Source organism: Protomyctophum parallelum (genome assembly GCF_964188405.1).
Source record: "Protomyctophum parallelum genome assembly, chromosome: 23".
In the NCBI taxonomy this organism is placed as follows: domain Eukaryota; kingdom Metazoa; phylum Chordata; class Actinopteri; order Myctophiformes; family Myctophidae; genus Protomyctophum; species Protomyctophum parallelum.
Window position 1 is genome coordinate 24193937 of NC_139715.1, and position 27989 is coordinate 24221925.

The 27989-nt window shown below is 43.0% G+C and overlaps 1 protein-coding gene across 1 annotated transcript in view; it reads right to left on the reverse strand.

The window, feature by feature from the left end:
* The window catches only part of LOC310854415 (E3 ubiquitin-protein ligase Midline-1-like), a 65322-nt gene extending 39939 nt beyond the window's left edge, over nucleotides 1-25383 (reverse strand). Inside the window, exon 1 of the mRNA XM_083759051.1 lies at nucleotides 25008-25383. The gene's annotated coding sequence lies outside the window, so the exon portion shown is untranslated. The remainder of the gene's footprint in view (nucleotides 1-25007) is intronic.
* Between the last annotated feature and the right edge of the window lie 2606 nt (nucleotides 25384-27989).

Consider the following 27989-nt stretch of genomic DNA (forward strand, 5'->3'; position numbering starts at 1 on the left):
ACCATAAAATGGAAGAGAGCTAGCGGAGAGGAGAGTGCAGGGGGAGAGGAGAGAAAAGGAGAGTGGGTGAGAGAGGAGAGCAGAGCAGAGATGTGATGTGTACCTAAATACTGTAATTTACTTTTACTCTACTTGTTTTATTAATACAAATATTGTACTCTTTTTCTCCACTGCAATTATTATTTGACTGCATTAGTTAATACTACAGTAGCTAGTTTTCCGATTTAATTATGAATACAAAACATACATTAACGGATACATTATGTATTACAGATTAAGCTATGCAGTTGCAAATAAGCAAGCACAGCTTTTGCCAGCTGCAACATTAAACTGATGAACGCATTAATCATTAATGTATTAGTAATTACAATCCAATCATTTGACTGTGAAATGGACCAGTGAGCATAATGAGTACTTAGTTTCTTTACATGCAAGACTATAAGTGCATTTTCATGGCAATACTTTTGGACTTTTACAAGTACAATTGTAAAAGTACAATTTTGAATGCAGCACTTTTACCTGTAACATAGTAGGCCCTACTTCTACATTGTTTTTTTTGTTTTTTTATATTTTTTATCCCACGATTTTGTAACCCATTTTTCACCCCTGTGTCAATCATCTAATGTGATCCTGGGCTCTACACACCCTCCGCCAACCTGGGGAGAGCAACGGACTTAACTCATGCTTCCTTCATGCCTATGTGTCCAAGTTGCTCCTTTACACCTGACAGGGGGGAGTTTCCCTGGTTGGACGTAGCGCGTGGAAGGAACACGTTATTCCAACCAGTTCCTTTCCCCTCCATCAACTACTTCTACATTGTTGAATTGCTACTTTCACTCAAGTAAAGAAACGCATTTTGAGGTTGCGGATCTATCAATTTGAATCGTGAAACGTAGCAGTTTTGGACATATGAGGTTTCCACCCGACAGAGACGATATATAGTCTGTCATATGACAGACTCGTCATCAATCAATCAGTCACCATCATGTAGAAATACTCGTTCGTATTGTTATGTGCCCCAAAAAAGGCGATCTACAAGCAGCTGAATGAGGTACAGTTTATGGAACAGACAGAGAGAGAGAGAGAGAGACAGAGACAGAGACAGACAAATACAGACACAGACAGACTGTCAGCTCAGGAAAAAACATACTTTTGTTTCCCTTGTCACCGTGTCCAAGGGGAAGCACCACAGACACTGCCTGCAGCACATACAGTATAGTGCACAGTACAATTATACAAAGAGTGTTAGTGCTGCAAACCATAAATGTCAAGTCCTAAACTTGTACCACCTCCATCCCACCACTGACTGCTCTATGCTGCTCTATTCTAAGGGTTCCCAATCCCAAACCTTTCAGGATGTGACCCCGCAAAATAATCATATTTCAACTGCACTTAATATAAGAAAGAGCCGACTGAGTTTGCCGCACCGTTATCAACATTCAACTAAACATGCTTCTGTACTCGTCACAGCTTAGACATGCACACTCTATCTAAGCACTTAAAGTGACAAGTCCTTCTGTCTTAATAACTTCCATTCATTACGCGCGCACGCATGCACGCACGCACGCACACAGACCTTGACATTACAAGTGCATGGCTGGGAGAGAAAAGAAAAGTGTCATTATTTGTGTGAGCACACTGTATTACGAGAGCTACGGGGAGACGGCATGCATAATGGAGGTGCAATTATCTTTAAATGTCTGCATGGACAGAAGGTTTTGAGGTCAAGTGGAAAGAGAGAGAGAGAGACGAGAGGCCCGTCTGCCTTATTGGTCATTTCTTATCACATGACTTGTGTGGTGTGCTTGCGGCTTGTCCAAAAAAACAGACATTTCTATCTCAGTTGAGCCATGGTCACACCCGAAAGGAAGTGAAAAAGATCTGCCTGGAATAGCTTTGGGTGCATAGCGTTGAAACTAAAGTAATGGATTTACTGTACTGTATTTAATGTGCTCAACAGCATTTTAACCCCAATGCCTGATTTCTACTTGGTAGTGCACCTTGTCACACATGAAAAAAATAGCAGATCTTACAAGCTCACAACACATCGCGGTGCATCGCATTGTGAACTTGTAGATCAGCAATTTGTTGGTGTGCGATACTGCCGATCAGTTAAATGTAAATTAGTGCTGTGGGAACCAACACACGGGCACCGGTCACGGAGACATTAACATGTGTGGATGTACTCAAGAAAGAGGCAGGAGAGCAAAGCACCAACGAGCTGGCCAGATGTATGGAGAACCAGGATGACTGCATGGTAGTGACAATGGAGGACAACCTGAGAACGACCTAGAGAGAGAGAGAGAGAGGCTTTTAAGACTGGCTGCAAAACTCCTGCATAGGCTCATGAAGTTGATCCGCCACGATTCCGCCAGTGACCCTCTCTGAGTTACACGATTACCGATTATGTTTGCCGAGTTTGACGGTGCACTGTAGCCTACTGTACAGTACGGTATGTGCATTCTGGACATGCATGTGCTGCTCATGTGCGTTTATGTGGGCTGAAGTGTCTCTCTGTGTCGTCTCTAGGGCTGTCAAGATCATGGCATTTCAAGCCTGATTTTAGACTCTAGTTGTACAGCGGTGAAAATACTACAAGCTCACAACATGTCGCACGCCGAAAATAGCAGACCTACAAGCTCACAACACGTCGCATCCGCGACGTGTTGTGAGCTTGTAGGTCTGCTATTTCCGGCGTGTAACTCTAATCATACGATGAACTGGTTTCTGGCCGACATGGACGTGACAGGCTTAGTGGTCTCTTCAGTTTATTCATTTCATTTTTATTTCGCTGTTATGTTAGTGTATCACAGTACAGTACAATTTATATCATAGGATAATAATTCCTTCATTTTATAATTTATAATTAATTTGTCTGAAAAGGAGCAGGAAGAAGAATACATTCTTATGAATAAATACCTGGCCCCTTTTCGCTTAGTGGTCTCTGGATATTATGACATGCAGGCATAGACTGTAAAAAATATGGACAAAGCGTTCCCCGGGTCTAACATGGACGTAAAATGAAGCCTTGCACTGTAAGTCACCATATTTCTAGATCCGTTTGGGCCCAGCTGGCCATTGGCTGGCTCCGTTTGGGCCCAGCTGGCCATTGGCTGGCCCAGACAACGAGGCGGGACTTCCCCCCTTACTCTTCGTTGGTTTTTATTTTGACTGAACGGGGGGTGGCTCCCGTTCATAGACTGTAACGGAACGTACGCGACTTTATGGTATTCTTTTAATAAATGGGACCATCATTTTCCAAAAAGAATATTATGACATGAGAAATGAGACTTTAAACTAGTGACTGGAAGCAGAAAGTATTCATGACCATGTTTATTAAGGTAATACAGTCTAGGTGAAGTTGGGCCCAAATACATGGGCCTCTATGGAGCTAAAAGGGGTTTTTTGGGGCCCAATGACAGCGCCACAACAGGCCATTATATGAACTTTCAGGAAGTCCCGATTTCCTTATCTGTCTGACTGCCCCCTAACCTGACGCTGCCAGATGAGGGCGGTATTGGGTAACCATGTATCCCAACACAGCATTCATCTGGGATCTCTCAGACAGTTGAGCTGACAAAAATCCGTTCCGTACCGGACCAATCAGCGTGAGCTAAGGGCGGGACATGGGCGAAACCGGATGTGAAGCTATATAGACACGTCAATATGATTGGTTGTGTTTGCACGCCCACACGGTGATAGACAGACGGTCCCATCCAATCATCTACCAAGTATCTTGAAAAAAAGGAACAGCCCCGTCATCGAATTTGCTTCCGCGATCCCAGATCCCAATAAGCTGTGAAACAAATTTGTGTAGCAAGCTTCTTGGATCTGGCAGCGTCAGGTTAACTGCCCCCTGCATGCAGGTTATATATTCTGTCCTGAAGAGACCGTTTAGTGACGGACAGGCCCAGAGGTGTCAGTCACCTCACCTCAGCGGGAGCAGCTACAGGTCGTATGTCTGTCACGAGTAAAGGGCAGTCCATACTGTCTCCGACCACCAAACTTTTCGTCGGAAAGATCAGACCGCTTGGAACTCTCGAACGTGCTTTTCAGAGCATGTTTATTTTAGAGGGACAGTTCACGCACAAAAAATTACACATCTTCTATCGGGTTATACTTACCCCATGAAGCCTTGAATTCACGGAGATATCGATAATTTGATGAACAGCAGTGTATCAGACTCTTTGAGTTAAAAAATAACATTTTAGGAGGATTACAAATTGTCAACCAATCGGGAAAGAGTACCCGTTTATCAACTTCAACTTTACAGTGTTCCAGTTCCATTTTTGTCTGCTCTTTTAGTTGTGTCGTCACTTCCAAATTCACATATCCTATAGGAGTTGTCTCGTATTGTTAGGTCGGTATTGGTATCCCGACCTGAAATTGCATTTTCTGCTGACCTGAGATCAGATTCTAAAAATGTCTTCTATACATCCTGACAGTTGAAAAAGCTATGTTTCTATCGTCGTTCTTCGATTTTTCAAAAATAGCAGACCTACAAGCTCGTAGCGCGCCACCGAGTGGCGCTAGCTATGAGCTTGTAGATCTGCTATTTTTCAATATAGCTAAAGCATAACGTAATGCTAACACCAAAACGGGTTCCCGCCCAAAATGGGTTAAAGAGCTGGGGAGACCTCTGTTACTGAACAAACACTCAGAACATAGTTATTTAAGACTTAATTTACAATTGAATATCACTTAACCTAGCCTTTAATTAGTCTGTTCTCTGTTCAATTAATATTGTACCAAGAGCCCTGTATCTGTAGCACCTCCTTGTTTTTTCATTCTTATTCTTATTTCAGTCTTCTTCCCCCTGGGTGAGTGTGCACATTTTCTTTTTTCTGAATCATTCATTAACTTCGGGTTTAAGGAGCAGGTTTTGGCTTTCCGTGTGCCTCTTAATATGTTGCATTTTTCATAGGAACCCACCCCTTTCAGTCCATTTTGACATGTCTCTGTGTGCCAGCCCCAGATTATAAACGGTCTATGAGAGCTCCCTTATGATTATACATAATATACAAGTCATGATGTCACATAAATGTTTGTCATATAAATGCCTTCGGGCCATGAATCCTTTGATATTTTATAACAAAGGACAGTTTCCTGGCTGCAACGTTGTTTTCTATCCTTAAAGCTAAGCAGCAGGGAAATTCTCCTTTCAGTCCTACTTAGCGTTTTATAGGGCTAAATATTTCAGTTGCCGAAAGTGCTCAAATAAATTGAACGGCGAAACGAATGTGTCTCTTTTAAAAAAGGCACGTGAGGAGATTTTGGGAAGCTCAAACGCGACAAAGGGATATATATAGTTCACATAATGTCACTCTGGTTGGCGTCGGAGAGGAGCGAAATGAGATGAAATACAGAGAATAAGCATTTCAACCAGCCAAAAGCTGCTTTAACCAAATGGGAAGGGAGGGGGAGCGTGGGGGGAGGGGGGGGGGGGGCGGATGGCCCATCCGGTGGTTTTGATGTGAGTGACTGTGGCATTCTGCTGCATGCACAACGCAGAAGTAGGTCAGAGTCATTGACCTGGCTCACATAATCAGCATACACACTCTCTCTCGCTCTGCGTGTGTACTGTTTGTGTGTGTGTGTGTGTGTGCTGCATGTGTGTGCTATTTTAACAGATTTTCAAGGGGCAATAATGGAGCCAAAGAGAAAGAGGTCAAATGCAAGCGATATGCCCATCAGTCTGCCTTAAAAGTCCAACGTCGTCAAAAAAAAAAAAATGTAATCGCCGCAAACGTTGTGAAATATTAATTTGATGTTTGGGAGTATGGGAGCCGCGGCACAAACCATGTCGGGGCATAACAACAAACCGCTGACCACAAGTACATTTTTCCAATACTTTGCTTTCTTAATACGTTCTAACACCGTGGCATATAAGAGGACATTTTGTTCATGTCGCAATCTACCGCAGGAATTTCAGTTTTCCAAATAATATTTGTGGCCATCAGCAAAAAAAAAGAAAAAAGCTGGAGCCCACATTATCCATTGTTCAGTGTGGAAAAAAGTACTCATAGATTTGACTTAATACCATAATGTGAAACTACTCTCTTCCTTAAGTAATACCATAATGTGAAACTACTCTCTTACAAGTCAAACGTCCTGTAATCAAAATGTTTGACTTAGTTAAGCAGAATGTTGTCAAGCATAAATGAGCAGATCTACAAACTCACAACACGCTGGCATGGAACATGTCGTCATGTTGTAAATCTTCTATTTTTTTAATTGCTTCAGTATAAAGGCCTAATGCCGTTTATGTGTTTCGTAAAAAAGAATCTAAATCCGAAAATGAACTATAGTAGCTGTCAAATAACTGTAGCGAAGTAAAAGTACACTTGAACTCTGTGATGTAGTGGAGTAGAAGTATGAAATTGAAATACTCCTGATTGAAAATATACCTTAAAAAAGTACAGTAGTCAGTACTTAGTTACTTTCCACCACTGCCATTGTTACATGTAGAATGCCATTTGTGGCGTCCATAGCTTAGTGGGTGAAGAGGTCATCTGTTAACAGCACGTCGCCGGTTCACATCCCTGCTATGTCTACGTGTCCCAGAGCAAGACACTTAACCCTAACAGTCCCCCAAGCGCTCACCATGACCACCAGGGCATAATATCAGCTGGATAAAACTGTTTATAAAACGAGTTTCCCCCGTGGGTCTGCCAAGATTTGCCTTATATTGTGTTTGTATTAATGTCATTGAGGAACCTCTTGAATGAAAATGAGACGGCACATTTCCAAGGTGTTTTTCCTAAATAAATAATTTCCAAGAGGGGTTCCCCCCTCACGAAGGAGAAGAAAGAATGTTCAATTATTCACGGTTGTCTGAAACACAAAATGAATAATTAGCCAGCATTTTTTTTGCGGTGAATGACGGGAAGCAAACTCATTCTGCGTGTGTGGTCTTTTAAAACCCACTCCGTTCTCTTTGTCTACACATGTGAAGGCCACCCAATCCGTTTGGCTCTGTGGCGTGCTATTAAACGCATCTGCCTGTCTGCTTGTGGTCAAGCTCCCTCCACCCGCTTATGGGATTGGCCATTCAGAAAATGCCCTAATCTGCTTTAAAAAGGTGCTGGAAGTTACGCCTGAAAAGATTAACCCTTGACCCGGTGGAGTAAACGAGACAAGAGGCTCCTCTACCATTGGCGAAACTTTTGCACATCAAGGTCATGGTCATTTGATAATGGAAATACGTTTCATGTAAGGGATTAGTTCCTCAATTTTCCTCTAAATTTGCTACAGTCTGTTGGGGACAGGACAATAACAATCCGAACAAGCTTGAGTGGAAGTCTAGCTGCTGACTTGGAGTTAAACTATAGCCATTCTGGACTGTGGAGGTGAAGGCGAGGATGACGGAAGAAGCTGGAAGCTATCCTGATGATTAAGTCCTAACATCCTCTCTAATATGACAGTGGGGGGGGGTTCCCTGGCTGGCACAATATCTTTTGAGATGGGGGTCAGCAGCCAATGGGTCCTTGACATGAACACACTGCTCTATGATGTCATCTCTGTCGGGTGGAAACCTCATAATGTCCAAAACTATTACTTTTCAAGATTCAAATATAGCAAAAGTAGCAGATCTGCAAGCTCAAAACACGGCACGAATCATTGTGTTTCAAGCTTTGTCAATGCTTTTGTGTGGCGCCGGAGCATGATCAAAGACGCCTAGTCGCCTACGGCATTCATTAACGAAAAAACACAAAATATGGAGCCTAGTGTGGATGACCACCGACTCATCGTCTCCTGGCCAAAAGAAACTCCTCGGTCCTTCTTTGTAGTCGTCACGCTACTGTACGTCCCATAATGGTTCTTAAATGAATGACTCCTGCTTTACTCATTGACGTTCAGAGGGCGGCAGTGGCTCAGGAGGTACAGCTGCTGCCGGCTCCTCCCGGCTGCGTGTCAAAGTGTCCTTGAGCAAGACACTGAACTGGCTCCAATGAGCAGCTTGGTGCCTTGCATGCACGCTTTACTCCGCCATTGGCGCGGGAATTGGTGAACGCAACGCATAATGTAAAGCGTTTGGATAAAAGGTGCAATGGCAATGCATGATTTACCATTTTTTTTACATTTCGATTTACACACAGACTACTGGAGCTACTATAATGTGCACACTATGATAGCTAGCCGATTGCTTCGGTTTTTCACATTTCACTGTTTGCTTGATGACGCAATGCTTACTATATTCAGTGTTGTTTGACAGTACGTATATTATTATCCATATATATAACCCGCCCATGTGCAGATAGAGGCTGCAAAGTTGGCCAATTATGCGATGTGCCAGACACTCTGCTGCGGCCTCTCGTTTGCAATTCTCTCCATAAGTTCTAGGTTGGAGGTTTATCCTCTGTCTATCCTCTGTTTATCCTCTCCCAGCTCACAACCCTGTTTGTGAGCTGGGAGACCGCGGGACCGTATACCCCCATCCTGGTGAGTTGAGTACTGCCAATTCTGCTGCAGTTACTCCACACTATATGGGACGATATGACAATTACTGTATGGCACGATTATTGTGGCAACAATAATTGTGATTAACAACATTATCGTGATAAAACCGACCGATCTATACGAGCTCACAATGTGTTGCGTTGCCACGCGTTGTCTGTCGGTCATTCGATTTTTTGGATATATTGACGCTGCCACATTCAAGTCTTGCTGTAATAGGCACTGCAGCAGGGAACTTATGGAGAAATAGAAGTGTGGTGTGGTCGAGGCTTCTTCTATTCCCATTTTATTACGGCAACAAGTGTGACCAATTCTTTCAGCATGGCTTAAAATCAGAAAAAGGTTTACTTTGGAAAAAGTGAATTATAGTTCAGGCCTATCTCATCCCTTCTTCCAAGACAGCCTCTCTTAGTTGCCAGGGGAAATTAGTTCCCATCATTGTGTATCTACTGCCTTAACATGCACGCTGCGCTGCAGCCTCGGGGTATGCGCCAGCAGCCGCCACACCAAAAAAAAAAAAAAAAGTAGTCATGTAAGATTGATGCAGTGGTGAGACGAAGCTACTATACTGCAATTATTACAAGACCAATGGCTCACATGTGTGCTCACTGCTGCCCGTAATGAGGAAAAGAATCACATTTTACATCGCTGTCTCAGTTCAGCTGATGTTTGCTCATTTTAATTGCCTGTCGATCAGACGATCAGACGATCACCCCGCGCTGTTACTCACATTTTCTATTTAAATAAAAGTAGCAATGCTGCAATGTAGATATACTCTGTTGCAAGTAAAAAAAAGTAGAGTATCAGAAGCAAAAGTACCCATTTTACAGGTTTCAAGTGCATTAAATGTATGAAAGTGCTGTGAGCTTGTAGTATAGGTCGTCTATTTTCAAATAGCCAAAGTAAATATAGGGCTGAAGTGGTTAATGTATGTTTTTGTAATGATAATCAAAACCTACAGTAACTAAAGTTTTCAAATAATTGTAATGGCGTAAAAACGCCTCTGACTCTGAGCTGTAAAAGTACTGAAAGTTGGAAATACTCCAGTAAAGTAAAAAAATTAAAATAAAATAATAATAAGAAAAAGAAAACACTCGAGTACATGTAGGTACCGTACTTTCCAGCACTGCTGTCATGTCACCACATCATATTAAAACAGAGAAAATAGAATACGCACATCACTTAGCCGAGGTGCTGGGTTTCGAAAGTGACATCAGAAAAAGAAGAAAGAACACGCACACTCATCTGCTCCAAATATTATTATTACCACATATTAGTGCACCAACTCTCTCCCCCTCGTCTTCCCTTCATTGCCGCAGTAGCCCATACCTCTTTCCACACAAACAAACCCTGCTACCACAGACCAGAGGCGTCCAGGGGAGGTCTCCCTCGACCACTTCAACCCCCGAGCATTCCTCTATCCTGCCGCTCAGAGGAAATTGCATATCTGCGAGCTCGTAACGCATCGCAACGTGACACTTTTGCAGGATCTGCACTTGTAGATCGGCTATTTTCAGCGAAGACATTTTGCGTCGAGGGGGAAGAAAAGAGGTGGGCTAGTAATGCACCAGTCAACAAAGTATTGTGGTTAAGAGTCTCCAGCATTTTTTTTTTTTTTTTTCTCGTATCTTGCCCATTAAAACCGGGAAAGCATCTTGTGCCGTGCTGCAAACTTCATGCAAACTTATACATCTGCTATTGTTGAACATTATTTTAAAAATCTTGAAAGTGTGAGAACTACTGTTTCTAGAAGGCATTAGTAGAATTGGCCACCCTCAGATCCTAATGGGTTGATTTTTTGTGCCACCATTTTTGTTTTTTTTCCAGTTTTTCATGTGTCTATGAGGTGACAGTACTTCATTAGACACCCTGGAGTCATTTGTATGTGCAATGGTGTATTAACTTCGTATTTAGGGTTTCTTCCTGGAGGCTGAACCCTTGTCAAACAGTCAAACGGGCCAATGAAATAAACAGTAATATAGTGACATCACATTATCAGCCCCTCCCCTAACCCCTCCCCCTTTATCATACAACTACAGCTGTGGGCGCGGCTTCAGTTGAGGTGGATCACCACCCATCACCACCCACCAGGCAAACTAGGCATACTTAATGAACTGGTGGGCGTGCCCACATAAAAACAACATTTTAACAAATACTGTACACTTTTTTAGAAAAAAATGATACCTCCTTAATATAACAATAAGACCTGATGATCATGTTTTAGGGAGGAACAAAAATCACAGCACTCCATCTATTAAAGAAATAAATACAAATCGAAAAATAATTAAATTCCCAGACACCATTCTGCAGAGATTAGAGCAGGATTAAGGGTGACGTGGTGTTGAGTGTGAAAACAAGCACACGGCTGCAGGCTCATCTCCATTCGGCCTGGTTTGCTCCCAACGTGACACTGCCGTCACTCAGCCAGCGTCTCGGTGCGCGTCCTTCACACTGGCCAACGTTACACACAGGGTTTGTTTGACAGCTGAGAGCAGGGGGGACATCAGTCACGCAAATATCATTGTCAAACACTGTTCACGTTTCAATGACTTTACGTCCAGCTGTTCTCAAACATTTCCATGGCCACATCGGACCCCCATCTTAATTTATTTTTGTTGAATTCCAAATGTCTCACGCTTCTTCAAAATGTTTCAAAAGGTAGCAGATCTATATAGCCTAGGCTCACAATGCTATTTTTTAATACCCGAAAGAATAGAATAATGTCTAACCCTCATTTTGCTGGGGACCCCTTGGATCTCCCCCCAGGGACCCCCACATTGAGAACCTGTGCTTTACACATGACGTACACGTACTGTAGTACAGTAGATACAACTACCAAGCGCTCGATCACCACTTATTGTTTAGGATTCAACTTGGAGCCAAAATAATGAAGACTTGACAATAGTCTCCCTCCACAAAATCCAGGGAAGGATGCCCCCCCCCCCCCCCCCCCCCCACAGGGGCTAAGCCTCTGATAGCACAATGCTATAGAAACGCCCCTGTCACAGACCAACAGACCCAAGGCCACAATGGCTACTTCATTAATGAACAGCTTAACAACAGAAGTCATGTCCTGCCACACCCTCAAAACCAGGCTAAACACACGCACGTGCACACGCATGCATGCGCAACGTCTTTGTCTATCTCCAGACTCCCTGCCATGTCCATCCCTAATCCCCTTCCTGCAACAGTGGCCGTGACCAATCCTGGCCTTTCATGTTTGAAGCGTGGCAGTCACGCCTAACGCGATTGGCTGGTTCTAGTCAGCCATGCCCGGGCTGTGAGTGAGCAAGGAGGAAGGATGCGATGCGACGGACCGACTGATGGTGGACACACGTGTGTGTGTGTGTGTGTGGTGTGGTGTGGTGTGGTGTGGTGTGGTGTGGTGTGGTGTGGTGTGGTGTGGTGTGGTGTGGTGTGGTGTGGGTGTGTGTGTGCGTGTGTGGGCAGACGGGCAGTGCTGACAGATTTTGCGAGAGAAATAAGCAACCGGGTCTATGAAAACAAGCCCAAAAGAAGCAACTATTGGGCATGAGCACTTTAAACCTATAACCGTTGGTTATTTGAAAATAGACGATCTACAAGCTCGAGCTATCAGATGGTAGATCTGCTACTTTCAAAAGAATCACAAATCTGGTACACAGGTGGCAGACAATATTTTCAGTCCGCAGACAAATACATTGGGGGGGTTTCCTTGACATAAAAATGTTCACCACTGGTTTAAACAACATTAGGAAGGAAGCCCAAATAAGCAACTACACTTTACAAACAAGCCCCTCAAGACAACCCGCAAATAACAACTAACTAACAAGCAACATTACAGAAAAACCTGCTCAAAGTCGCTTATAATAAACAGATCCGGAAAGACTGCAGGCAGGATATATGTCCAAAAGTAATGTGGCTGACTGCTGATCTGAGGGGACTGTCAACGGGGTAAACAGGCTGGCAGCCCCCCTGTTGCTGTGGTCATGTGACCCACATAACACACTGTGTTGTTGTTCCGACTGGAGATTATAGGAGCAGGGGACAAAAACAATGCAAATCTGTCTACCGGTGTCTTGCATCAGATTATAAGGGTGTGTGTGTGTGTGTGTGTGTGTGTGTGTGTGTGTGTGTGTGTGTGTGTGTGTGTGTGTGTGTGTGTGTGTGTGTGTGTGTGTGTGTGTGTGTGTGTGTGCGTGTGTGTGTGTGTGTGTGTGTGATGTGTGTGTCAGTGACGAAAGAAGTAAAAAAAGAAAAACAACATCAATACTACGGGCGAAAGTATCGGCATCAAAGTGTACTTAAAGTACATGCAAGTTTTCAGAATAAATGAAAAAGCTCTCATAACCTACAAAGCAACTAAAGCTTTCAAATGATTGTATTTTGGAGTACCGATAGACGTATTGAATATTGGAAATACTAAGGTAAAGTTTAGTTAGTTTAGTTTCGTTAATATCCACCACTGGTGTGTGCCAAAGCGACACGCACGCACACTCACTCACGCACGCACGCACACACATGCACATAACTCACAGGCACAGCACACACAGACAATAAGGACAGTGAAGGTGGTTGCACGCTGGACACATTTTTCGGAAAAACGCCAGAAAAACGCAGCTAAAAGTCCCCAGATTAGGCATGCTAGCGCACGTGGTTAAAGTACTGAGGTGAAATTGCATTATTCAGTTAATGTCAGATACATTATATCTGTATGTACATTGTATGTTGTCAGCCGCCAAATTGAATTAACTTTATATGCTCTTAATATGGTCTATTCACAGCGTGGGCCAAACTATATATCTTACATAAACATTTTCCTGATATTTGTAGATTTCACGCTGGGTTATATAATTGAATCAATGTTGGCTAAACAACACCATTGTGCAGTTAATTTAATAAGTCAAAGGATGTTTCAATTTCCGTCACAAATGTCTTTTGGCTTTCGGTTAGACTTTTCAAATCAATACGTGCTTTAAAATAAATTAAATGTCAACAGTAAAGTATATTGTTTTTGTTGGATTATCAACCTCAAGTCTCTGCGAGTGGATTTTAATAACGTAAAGAAGAATAAACTGAATCCAATAGCTTCCTAGAAAATCAAACAAACTATGGTATGCTGCTGCAGGAGAGAGAGCGCAACTGGTATCCCCCAAATTACCGGCGCTCATGGAAGGGAATATTATTCCGGAGAAAGGAAAACATTATGACCAAGGCAAAGGACATCCAAAAGTCCAGTTCCAGGCAGGTAAAAGGCCTTTATTTCAATGGGCTGGACTCCTTCAGGGTGTAAAGTTGATTTTCATACCATAATGATAAACTGAATCCGACTGCTTCAACCAAACGATAGTATGCTTTGGAATAATGTTCAGCCGTAAGGTCAGAACATGTTCGACAGTTATGGTCCTTCAAGCTTAAGCATTGTACATTTATTTGTAAGTATTTGGTAAGATATTTTTTCCCACGTCTGTTACACATCAATGTTAAGCCTGTGTTAACACAAAAAATGCTGGAAACGTATCCATACGCTTTATTAATATCGAACGCCGTACGCGCGAAGCGTATGTATACGTTTTATACGTTTTTTTATTGCTTACTGTACATCAACGTCCTATGCTCCAGGACACCGAAGAAAATAACAGCTTTCGTCTCCAGGAAGCTCCAATATGTGATCCGGGAGTAAAAAGCCCCTCCCTCCTGAAAAGAGGTCTGTCTGTGGCGAAGACGCTCCCTCCTCCAATGCCTCCATTACACGTATGGGTCTGCACGGCAACGGCATAGACCAACGCAGATGTCAGGGCATCTAAAATGGAGTTACCCATACTCTAGTGTCTGTGAATACACTCGATTCCCCCTCCCCTCCTGTTTCTACATGGTTTCTCCCGAGGAAGCTTTGTGGGGGGAGTCTCTTGATCGCTTTGGCAGTTTGAGTTCCCCCCCCCAGGCCCCACTGCGCCTTGCGATCGCCTTGCACCGCCGACACAGCCCTCTCTAATTCTTTCCAACGACAACTCACCGGTCTGCCGCCTCATTCTCGGAAATATAAACCCGTATATAAACCAATAATAATCTCCAACGGTCGATCGCCATTTCACGGACAGGTATACGCGAAACGAATGACGTATTCTCGAAGGACCGCCATAGGAGAAGCAGTATACATCTGACCAACTGTCTTTTTTTCGCCGTCGCGTCAGCCATGTTTGGACAAAGAAGCAGTATACTAGGCTAGCAGATATCACACCGTGGAACCCCCCCCACACTGCGAGTTGCGATCGATCGTTTTGCAGTTTGCAATGCTACTCTCATTCTCGGAAAAAAGATTCTCGGCAGTTGATCACCATAATCGCCATAGCGCCTTCGCCAGCCAATTGCAGTGATAAGGCGTCTGGGACGTAATCGACCCGTTTGTAATGGATAACTAATACAATCCTAAGCTGCGGAAGCCATCGTGTTGTCTGTCATTTTGTCGAAATCACAGCCAGCCTGGCTACGCTTATCGCTCCTGTGGTTCATGTCCAGACATGTCGTGGAACCCCCCCCCCCCACTGCGAGTTGAGTCGCTCCTGTGGTTCATGTCCAGACATGTCAACCTCTCAAGTCACTGTTATGCTATCAAACGATCTGTTGATTTTGTTTACTGAGACAATGATCACATATGTGCATAGAATCATCATCATCATGACGTTATCATGACAGGCAGATATAAACATAAATAAAGTATCAACTACACACTGAATGAAAGCCCTAAATGTCTAATTTTAGGAGGAAAACAAATAAAATACACATATCCCATATACTGTTTGTCAATACTAGACTATTGAATCCATTTCATTTATAAAATTCTCTTTTTCAGAGAGAACTTTAGCCCATTCTGACCTGAGATCAGATTCATACGAGGTTTCCACTGGACACACACTGGTCTGATTAGAGAAAGCATGGACCTATAGAACTATTATTCACAAAATAAGGCATATAGCGACATGTACATACTATATACCGTATGAAACAGAAGACTCTCTGCTTTCATAAGAAAAAAACTAATACTGTAATAATAATAAAAATCACACCCATGTGAAGTGAGCAGTGCAATGTTGTGAAGTGAGCAGTGCAACATTGCACTGCTCACTTCACAGGGGTGTGATTTTCATTATTATTACAGTAGAAGTATTTTTCTTATGAAAGCAGAGAGTCTTCTGTTTCATACGGTATATAGTATGTATAGGCCTTATTTTGTGAATATTTAGTTGTCAGTTCCTTGTCTTGTCTAAAATACTCTGAGGATTTCAGAAAATGCATGGACCTGAAGAACCATTATTCACAAAATAAGGCCTATAGCGACATGTACATACTATATACCGTATGAAACAGAAGACTCTCTGCTTTCATAAGAAAAATACTTCTACTGTAATAATAATAAAAATCACACCCATGTGAAGTGAGCAGTGCAATGTTGTGCAACATTGCACTGCTCACTTCACAGGGGTGTGATTTTTATTATTATTACAGTAGAAGTATTTTTCTTATGAAAGCAGAGAGTCTTCTGTTTCATACGGTATATAGTATGTACATTTCGCTATAGGCCTTATTTTGTGAATAATAGTTCTTCTGGTCCATGCATTTTCTGAAATCCTCTCTGGTGGGCGCAAGCTGCATTCAATAGCCAATTACTGACAAACTATACATGGGACCATGTGTATTTGTTTTCCTCCTAAAAGTAGACATTCAGGGCTTTCATTCAGTGTGTAGTATGTATATGATATTATTTGTGTTCATTTTTATATCTGTCTGTCAATGTCTGTCAACTTCAACCTTCCATATCTCTGCTGTTTTTTCAAGCGAGCAGCGTGCCTTCAAAAGCAGGTTTTAGAAAAAGGTCAATATCTCCAGAATGGAAGATGGTAGAATCATAATTTTTTTTTTAAATTGAAGTGGACATGTTTGGCCTACTTTTTATTTATGCGATGTGATTCTAGCTATAAGAGGCCCCTCGCTGTGGGCCCCTAAAAAGTTCAAAAGTCCAATGTTAATCGCTTAGCACCAGCAAGCCTGAGCAAATAGAAAACTCTAGCATACAATGTGTTAAGTCAAATTATAGGTTAGAAGGTGAGGGAAAGGGTGTGTTTTACCATGACTCTGTGCTCTGCAGACAGAAAGCGAGACCGAAAAATGACAGACAGAGAGAGAGAGAGAGAGAGAGAGAGAGAGAGAGGGATGGATGGAGGAGAGACAGAGAGGTTTACCTGTAGTCCTAGGAATGTTATTTGGAACAGGGGAGCATTTCGAACATAGTTAACTGAATGCTAGCGGTCCAACAGAAGTCAGACAGATGCACAGATGTGTATGTGTGTGTGTGTGTGTGTGTGTGTGCGCTCGTGCGCGCACCCACTCATGCATGTGCGCCTGCTGGTTCCTATGCCTTCTCCAAAATGGCATTTATAGATTCCCAGACTCTGTGGCAGAGTTAATGCTTTTTTCTTATATATACACCTCTTCCATATTGGATCATTATACGTACTTTAATTTAGTGGACTCAAAGAGATAGGGCAAACTTTGTGTGGGTATAGTTGTGCGCTTGCGTGTACGCATCCCATCTGGTCTCTGGTCCCAAAGGTCGACTTATTTCGTTAAAGTGAAGGTTAATTGGCTTTACTTAACAGTGGGAGTCCCAAAGTTGGTTGGTTGGTGCCTCCTTCACATGCCCCTAAAAATCTTTACTGCAGCACAGTCTGAGCCAAGCTTAACCCCAACATGCCTACACTGACCCTTATGAAAGCCCCTTGAAAGTGCCCATTCTATGACTAAACACCCAACATATGGACCATATTTGGACATGTTTTAGACCTATATAAACCATTGTGAAAGCCATGGATGATTGTGAGCGCGCGGTGTGAAACTAGTCATTCAGGATAGGCTAGTGTTCTCCAAACATAGTGTTAAGATTGTGGGTTTTTTTTAAGCATTTCTGCAAGAAAATAAAAGAAAGGAAAAAAAACGAATCTAAATGTTCACTTAAAAATAGCCAAAACAGAGCTTGATCTTGTAGATTGGTTATGTTCTACCATTTCTTTAATAAGTTGGCAATTCATAATATATTCGTTTGATGTTTGGGCACCATGGGAAGACCGCAAGAGTTTTGAGAAGTACCTCTTGTCATCTCTCATGGCAAATATGAGATAGAAATAAGAGAAGAAAAGAGAGATGTTACTTTTGAACTTCTGCCTTGATGATATTGATTTTTGTGGCTGTCGGGAGGGTGCTGTCCGACACCCTGGCAATGACATTCATGATTCAAGGCTTCACACTGATGGTAGATATGAGTCAGGTTTTATCAAGCATTTCAAAGGCAGTGAGTCGGTGTGGGTGTTATCCTGTCAAACTCCCCAGACACATCTCGTCCTAGTAACCCAAATATTACATTGTAGCTTTCGGGTGGAAACCTTGTATGTACAGTATAGGGTATGTCCAAAATCTGTTACATCTGTTGGACAAAACCACAGAACCCCTATTCCAATGGATCCAGTGTGGTTATTTGGTCACAAGCTCTGATTAAATATTTATGAAACCTAGCTGACAGACTTAACCGCTTTCACTCCCACTTTCAAAATGGTTCTCTAAACTAGAAAAATCACACCCGTGTGAACTGAGTGGTGCATCTATAAGCTCACAACATGGCATATTTATTGTGACGTGTTGTGAGCTTGTGGGTTGGCTATTTTGCTACCATTGCACAACACCATTGTACGACGAAGTAGGCATTAATTCACAAAAGAAACAAAAACTTGAAATATGAAGAGAGAGAGAGAGAGAGAGAGAGAGATTGAGATAGCCTACAAGGTTTCTGCCCGACAGAACGATATTCTGTGGGCTACAGTGGCTACTTTTATCCAGAGTGCCTTACATAACTACAACTAAATACACGTTTAGCATGGATGGACCCAGCCTGGTTATCAGGCAGCACAAACCCACCAACCTCGGACCGGGGGGGGGGGGGGGGGGGGGGGGGCACATTAGGATGACAGAGAGGTCAGTGTGGAAATTCTGTCAAATGAATCGAGCAACTCAGCGGGCCTGGTTCTGGCATGCACATGCAGGAGCCTGTTAACCGCAGACGTGGATAAGACGGGGTGGATATATATCTGTGCCTATATAACCTGAAGCATGACACAGCGGAATGCCAACAAACGGCCAGTGCAATTACCGTGAGTGCCGCTGCGTGATGCCAGCCCCTTAAAACGTAATTCAATTACAAGCGCTTGTAAAAGTCGGGCAACGCTGTTACACATCCGGACCCATATACGGTATAGCAGCCAGAATGTCAGGCAGCCGGGGTAGCCCCCTGCTTCAATACTTAATTAATGCTCCCATTGGGGGGGGATTCCCCTTTTTGCTGAGCAGGTTGGTTTTCTGATACAGGAGGCCTGGGCGAGAACCAGGGGGGCAGTCAGACAGATATTTCGTGAAGCCACTAAGGAAATCGGGACTTCCTAAAAGTTCATATAATGGCTTGTTGTGGCGCTGTCATTGGGCTCAAAAAATCCCATAGCTCCATAGAGGCCCATGTATTTGGGCCCAACTTCACCTAGACTGTATTACCTTAATAAACATGGTCATGAATACTTTCTGCTTCCAGTCACTAGTTTAAAGTATCATTTCTCATGTCATAATATTCTTTTGGGAAAATTATGGTCACATTTATTAAAACAATGACCAATCCTTTCCGTGTCCGGGCCGGGTGAGCTTCCCCGTGTTGAGTCGCGTATGTTCTGAGGGGCGTGGCTACCGTTACAGTCTATGAACGGGAGCCACCCCCCGTTCAGTCAAAATAAAAACCAACGGAGAGTATTACAGGCTTCATTTTACGTCCATGTTAGACCCGGGGAACGCTTTGTCCATATTTTTTACAGTCTATGGTTGGAATCCAACAGTGGTTAAACACATGTATGCATTCCTCCTGAGTGTATCTCACAGTAGCACATGTTGACAGGACGATGACGCCCTGAAGCACATCTAATAGTAAAGTATTGTTAACACAATTCTGTACTCCCAAATGGTTCATATCAATCAATTTCCTGTGTACGTTAATCTAAAATGGTTGAAGTGGACAGAAACAAGTTTAAAAAATGGACTTTAATGATGCTGTATCGCAAATTGGTTGTAGGCTACGGAAAATGGGTATGTTCCGTCATTTGCTATTCTGTTCCAAGTCTACGCTCTTATGAAAAGTAGGCTAAAAGAAAGTTAGCAACAAACAGCATAACGAGCATATCGTCTTCTTCGCGGGACAGGAGGGTGTAAAAGCTGCCAGAGATCTACTGTATACAGATTGCTCACTGTGGCAATAATATCTGAGGTTGCCTGGGTGACGCATGCACTTCCATCTAATTGGAGCCATTATTATGGAACGCACGCTCGAGTGGAAAAAGATGAACTGGGGTGGAAGATAACGAAGTAGCTGGAAATAAATCAGCAAAGCCTTGTGTTTTTTGTCTTCCTCCTGGTGGGCGTTCAGATTACAATTAGCACATGGCACCTCAAACCTGTTAAGTGTGCTTTTAAGATGAAATGAACCAGTCAGGAAGAGACAAGAGATCTGACAAATACAATACAAGTTAATTATTTAAACTAACAATGGGGAAATATATAATATATATTTTTCTTCTTCTTCTTTTTAGGAGGGATTCAGATTTGTACAGAGAGGAAATGTTTGCTCGTTTGTAACAATTAATAATGTTCATACAGTATGTGAGTAGACTGTAATACCTGCTATTACATGCATTTCTATATTGTTTCCCCCTGTATGGGATAATGGTCTGTCAAAAACATCAGCCACTTAAAATAGCCGATCCACTAGCTCACGATGCATGCACACTTTTGTACTATTTGTGACAACTTCTGTGCCCATACTGACATTATTAAAATAGCGATGCCAGGTAGAGAACTCACAGTGGAGTTTGCATGTTCTTCCTGTGTCCCCTAGGGTAGTTATCCTCACAAAAACATGCAGTAATCCTCTACTGGTCTCTATACTGCCTCCCCTTGGGCAGCCGGGGCACCTGATGGAGGGGAAAGGAACTGGTTGGAATAACGGGTTCCTTCCACGTGCTACGTCCAACCGGGGAAACTATCCCCTGTCAGGTGAAAAGAAGTAGCTTGGACTCCTCATGCATAGAAGGAAGCATGAGGTCAGTCTGTTGCTCAACTTGCTCTCCCCAGGTTGGCAGAGGGAGTGTAGTGCTCTAGCCTGTCCTCTAAAATAATTTAGAGGACTCACACAGTACTGTGAGACTGCACCATGTATAATTCTCAGGAGTGACATTTTTATGTAGGAGATGTAACTGATATGAGAATGATGCTTTAATTGTTGTGGGTGGGTTAAGCATTGTACTCAACTGTGCAATATATATTGCCTAGTCTTCTCTAATCTATTCTTAATTTCATATTTCACGCCAAGTCAGTGCAAGCCCAATGCCAATGACGCAATAAATAGCTTTTTTTAGAGAACGCCATGAAACAACGTTTATTCCTTTGAGTTTGAGTTACATAAACGATTAGTTCAAGCAAATAGGCACACAACGCCTCCTCACCGTGTGTGCGCGTGTGTGTGTGTGTGTGTGTGTGTGTGTGTGTGTGTGTGTGTGGGGCAGGAAAAGAGATGACGATGATGAATTGCTGTGCTAACTATTATTTCCCTGCATGGTTCCCACAGTCAATCTTCAGGGGTGAAAAGAAAAGCGGAAAGAGGATCTCAGTGCTTGCTAAGATGCTTTTCTCAGACCACAGTGGCCTGACAATACAATTACAAACCTGTCTGGGGAAACAGGAAAGGCAACGGCAGCACTACTATTGTCCCTATATTTGTCTGCAACTCGACAAACACAAACCGCAGACAATTGGAAGTCCTATCTGGTTCTCACACCCACTGTTGGGGAAATACGGTTTATGTGGAACAGCGACAAACTAGCATGATCCTGAGTATTAGAACAGTGGTTCTCAAACTTTTACATTTTCATGGACTATAGTATACGATAACTTTGGCACTGTACAAAATAAACGGTGAATTTGGAACCCCGCCAAGGAACCCTGAGGGTCCCGGACCCCGCTTTGAGAACCCACTGGTGTAGAAAACCCACGGAAGACAACTTTGAAAGAACATTCTGTTTTCCAGTTTGGCCGTTCTCGGTCAAATCAGGCTTGTACTGTATAATGAGAAAGTAGCATTGCAGTGGCTGCTGGATTACACCAAAAAACCCATTCCAGGTACACAAGTTAGCATCTTGTGGTCACTGCACTATATGTAGTTAGTTGGCTCCTCTGGAAACATGCCACACCAGCTGTGCTGGGGAGTCGCCTATATACTCAGTAACTGTACAGTATGTATGTCACATGATTAACTACCATGCTTTCACTGAATGAACGTTGGACAACACAACTTTCAGTAACGTTATTACAAAATATCTTTTTAGAAAATGTTCCCATACTGTACCGACGCCAGGGTTCGCCAGGTACCATTAATTATTTCCTTGCATTAGTGTTGGTGCTTCATCAGTCCTGTATTAACATACTTATTAGCTCATTCATACTAAGTAATAATGTATTTTGGGGGTATAAACATCTATAATTATGTAGAAAGGGAGTCTACCAACGCGCCTCAAGCCTGAAACGGCTGATCCGGTGCTTCACAGGTGCAGGGACATCAAAGTTGCATAAGGAGAAGAGACTGGAGCAGCACGGACATTTAGAGCCTTTTATTTAGGTGCTGAGTATACAAAAAGAGACTAACGTTTCGACCTTGCGGCCTTCATCAGACACTTCACCATGACTCTGATGAAGGCCGCAAGGTCGAAACGTTAGTCTCTTTTTGTATACTCAGCACCTAAATAAAAGGCTCTAAATGTCCGTGCTGCTCCAGTCTCTTCTCCTTATGCATCTATAATTATGTGTTTAGTTACAGAGAAATAAGGGCCATTAATGTCATTATGAGGGGACAAAAGGAGAAATTACTTACTTTTGAACAATCAGTAAACATTTATTAAGGGCTCATTGAAAGAAAGCTACTAATTAATAGCCTATTGAGTGTAGAATAAAGCATGAAAAATGAGCTAATAATATACAGATTAGCTAATGACTAATACAGAGCTACGTAATACCATACAAATATTCATGCTAACGAGTAACTAAGGGTTACAAACAAACTGAATTGTGCTTGTGCACTAATTGTGCTATTTGTAATGAAGTGGAGAAGGTTCCCAGTTAATGATTTCAGACAAGTCATCGCTCCATTTCCCATGGGCTCGTGGAACAAATACTAGTATACTGCATGATCCTCTTGACCTATAGCAGGTGTCTGTGGTAAGCCTGTGCCTGTAGCAACCAGCTGTCACTCAGACACTCTCTCACACACTCACACTCACACTCTCTCACACACACACACACACACACACACACACACACACACACACACACATGAAGTTCAAAGTTCCCCACTGCACATTATGCAGCGTATTTCATTGGATCAACATTAAAACCGGGGAAAGCATCTTAGCGTTGGCTCTTCAAAGATAGCACATGTACAAGAATTGTAGCTCACATTTAAAAAGATGTATATATCATAAATAATATATTTTATTACGACAAAATAAACTTTGATATCATCAGACTGATATCATATACTAAACAACGAGTCTGTCTGTCTTTTTTGTTTGTTTTTGTGTTGTTTGCTTTGTTGTATTTCCTTGCCTATGCAAGCTATTAAAATGCTAAAAAGGGTAAAAGGCACAATAAGGCCTAAACGTTTTTTGGTCAATTTTATATATATATATTTTTTTTTCAAAGACAACAAATGCAGGCACAGTATGCATGTGTTTTCTTTTCTCTTTTAATGACCAAAATAAGCTACTACTACTACTACTACTACTACTATAGACTCACAGCATGTCACTTTGCGCTGAGAGTACATTTTTTTTACAATCTTGAAAGTGTTTGAAAAGTTTAGTTTAGACAGCATCCGTAGAGTCGGTCTCAGGTCTTAATGCCAAAAAAAAACCAAACTAAATAAATTTCACTTTCTCTTCGAAACTGCTGCCATCCACGGGTATATTCTCTGCCAGAATGTGCCAACTTAAGCGGCCACTCACTCTATACAAATCCACCCACACACACACACACACACACAAACTCCCTTCAAGCATCTTCTAATCTAAAGTGTACAAACTGGCATAAGCAGCATAGCTTAAGGCACTGGCAAATGTGTTGACACACAGAATTGGTCTCTAAGCATCACCCAAAAAAACAAAACACACTAAAAACTGGGTCACACAAAAAACGGCCTCTCAGCATCACGCCCCGGCATCACACCTCTCTCTCTCTCTCTCTCTCTCTCTCTCTCTCTCTCTATTTTCTTTTGGGTCAAGCGCCACATCTCCCTGCTGCCTTAAACATGAGTCATGTTTGCCAAAAATCACAGTCAATTTGCTTCTTTTGGTATTCAACGCAGACAACATGTCCAACTCTTTATACATCAGTCACTGGAACCAGATTGCAGTTCCTGCATTCCATATAACTATAGCTTACTGTAAAATATCAAACAGTTAATTTTAACCTCGATCTAGATGAATTGAGTATGAAAACATTAGGACCCCCAATTGAAACAAACAATTAAGCCAATAGGCTTTCTTGGGTTTAAATCCTCTTAATAGCAGACCTTGTATTGAACTGTACTTTCCAGTGCTGTTAACAGTCCACTGTTAATAAAGTATTCAGTCAATCAATCAAATTCAAACCTACACAAATATAGGCTGCTGCTGTACAAACATGACACATCAAATAGAGTATACATTCATAACCTGAACTAATTCAAACCTTATAGTCCACTTCATACTCCATCTCCAAGGACAAACTTTTTATTATATATTTCTTTATTTTGTCAGGTGTTTGTCAGCACCTGATCCATTACCACAACACATTTAACCACTTACACCCCGGCCCGGCAGCATCTGGGAAAGCCTTGAATTCTCAGAAAATAGCAGACCCACAAGCTCACAACAACGTGCATATCGTTGTGAGCTTGTAACAAGAAAGACCTTCATACTGTAAATTCAGCAATGTGTGCTGAAGTTGTAGCTTTGATAGCCCATGCAGTCCCAGGGAAGACTGCTGGGTCTCCAAACAAATGGCTCCACAATAGCGATTGGTTCAAGGACTATATAAAAGCCACCACTTTTAATACTCTGTCATTATCATTCCAGCGATACTGGCACTACCAGCGCCTCCGCAGTCCGCACATTATGAGAGTAGCCTACTAGACTAGCCTAGACATCTAAAAGTACAGTGAAGGAGCGAAAGGAAGGCATGCAACGACTCTCAATTCAATTCAATCCAAAGGGCTTTATTGGCAATAAAGCCCTTTGAATTGGCAAAACGTGTACATTGCCAACTCTCATCCGGACAGTTTATCTCTAGCAGAGAGTGCGAAAAAACTAAAACAAAAGCAACCCCTTTGATTTAGGATACTATACGCGTTGAGTGCGTTATCTCTAAAGACGCATGCCCTTTAGTTTGATCTGTTCTCTTACCTTCCACATGATTAAAATCCCATCGTCCACTAAGAGTGAAAAAGGAGAGAGAAGAAGCGGTGGAAAGACACACTCAGTGCGAGTGCGCTCTGTGGTGGTGGGCACAGTGAGTGGAGCTGCTGCTCTCTCAATGTGTGTGTGTCAGGACAGCGGCAGTCAGTGACGGCACCTAGACTCTCCTCTCCTCCACAGTCTGACTCTCTCACAGAAAACACACACACACACACACACACACACACACACACACACACACACACAACCTGGCAGTCAGTGTGTGAAGGGGGTCTTTGGCCGTGTCATAATTGTCATCACCTCTTGTGACATTATTTCCTCGGCCCCCCTCCTCAGTCCTCCCCCCAGCAGCACGCGAGCGCTTCCAATCCACTCTGAGTTGCCCCGGGACAGGGAGACTGAGAGGGGGGGGGGGGGGGGGGTATGGGGGTGGGTGGGGGTTGGGAGTTGGAGCGTGCACTTACTGTGAGTGAGTGTGCATCTCTCTGTCTCTCCTCCCCTCGTCCATTCGGACCCGCCCACTGGCTCAATGTGGGCGGCCCTCGCTCTAAAATGCCCAATACAGCACAAGGTCACTGTCACAAGTCACAACTACGTGTGTGTGCGTGCGTGCGTGCGTGTGTACTGTGTGTGCGTGCGTGTGCTTGTGTCAATCAACAGTGCGGCATGACCTCCCCCTTTTAGGGCCGCATGCTGAAACAACAGTTCTGGGAATGCCCATATATGGACCTTTTTTAATTTGATTTTTATTGACATTTACAGGCCGGGTAGGGCGTAAAATGTGTGCCAATTAGTAAGGCCAGGCGCGGGGCCTCTGGCCAGCCCTGTTAGGGCCCAGTTAGGGGCCTCTGGCCAGCCCAGTTAGGGCCAGGCCTTCATTTCCGGGCCTCTATAGTTCAGCCGGCTATCCAGGGTTTGAAGAGGTCAGTGTTGTGAACACTGACCTCTTCAAACCCTGGATAGCCGGTGATCTTCATATATGGAGATGGAACTGTGACATACGGCCACAACAAGCAATGTATTACACCTTTCTTTGTGGGCTAATATCTTTATGTACAAAAAGATATAAGCCCACAAAGAAAAGGTGTAAACAGCTTGCAACATTTCAATCACAGTATGGCCACTCAGTGGTTCTCAGAGAGAGGTTATTTGGCTATTTGGGAATAGATCTACAAGCTCACAAAACGTTGCAATGCGACACATGTGTGGGCTTGTCCTTCCCTGGCACAAAGATGGGCGTCCAGTGGTCCACACCAGCCGACCACATAAAATTGGTTTGTCTTTGACATGCATGAAAAGGTTTGAGACAATTATTATGTTTTCCAGTACACTGCAAAAATACAAATGCATTTGTCTACTCTGTTAGAGCACATGCCTTTCATATAGACGGCCGTGGGTTCGACCCCTGCCAGCCGTCTATGGCCTCACTCACAACTTTCGATCTAGCATACAACATTGATGCATGCTAGATGTAAGCAAGATGTAAGTGTCATGGCCACCCCAATGCATTTCCAATGGAAGTCACATGGTTCGACACAACACCCTGGACTACAAGCTGTTGTATGCATGGCTTTCCCCCTCATACAACACAAATGTGCGACTCCCATTGGAAATGCATTGGGGCAAGATGTATCACACCCTTTGTATACAACAAGCATACATCAGTCTGTTGCGAAGGTGTGAGTGAGGCCTAGGTATAGTGTACAGTTGGCAGATAGTTGGAAAGTGCATTGGAGGGATGTCCCACCTCACCTTTGTCTGCAGTGGGTCTGTCTTTCCCTGTGAGCCAGGTCTGCCTATGGCGTCCTCTCTCCATCCAAGGATTTCCTTATAGTTTCCGATCAGTCTCTACTCTCTGTCACTATCTCTGCCTCAGGCAAATAAAGCATTCCAGTTTGTTTTGGTTTGTTTTTGTTTTCTCGTAACTTGGTTTAGTCCAGTCAGTGGGCTTTCTGTCTGGACTGGTGGTTGTTGGAGTTGTTGCTTGCGTTTGTGAGTCCCAGTCACAGCTGGCTTGAATGGTAATCTCGTTACAGTAGTCTCTCTGCAGCCAGGTGACAGCTGTTGTGAAGTGTGTGTCTGCTCATGACATGATGCGATGCCAAATGTTGTGAGCTTGTAGATCGCACAAAATAGGGCTTAACCCATTAATAAGACCTGAGGCCAATTCTACAAAATGAATGTCTTCTAAACCCATATGCATGTTAACTATATCAGTGGGTTTGCACAAATTGTCACGATCTTTCAAAAATAGCAGACAACCAAATGTGTCTTCTGGGTTGAGCTGAAATCCTTTTGGGAAGTTGTTCTTTCTCAGGTTCTAGTGCAATTGTTCCTAGAAATAATTTATATTTGTGGTGCTGCAGGGCTTTTTTTTGGAATATCCATACAACACTTCGCCATCAAGGCCCAGGTTTGGCAGAATGTATGCAGAAGGTCTAGATGCTGTCAAAACAAAGATGACCTGAGAGTCTACTGACGGATGATGACTCGCGGTTATCAAATTATTGACTCAGGAATGTGAATGTGAATTTTTGAGTCAGCTAGACAACAGCCTCTCTCTCTCTCTCTCTCTCTCTCTCTCTCTCTCTCTCTCTCTCTCAGTTTTAATGCGTTGTCCATAATAACAACTTTAATTCAACTCTTCTCTGCCCCAGAAGGGGCAAGGAGCTTAAATTAATCTCTGAAATATACAAGTCAAGTCATTTACGCTCTGGCTGACACAAAGCAATTTGGGTGTTCCACCCCAAGTGGAACCCAGACTCTTTGATCAGAAATCTCCCTTCCCTCCTCTCCTAAATTAATCAGCTGTCTCGCTAGCTGAACATCATCCCCCCCTGTCATGTTTAATCCACCACGGTCAAACACTCTGCCCTGGCAATTATGAGGAAAGAGCAGCAAAGTGCTGGCAGCAATCGGACTAAATGCCATCAAACCCTAAAGCCTAAACCACACTGTGAAATCTAGAGT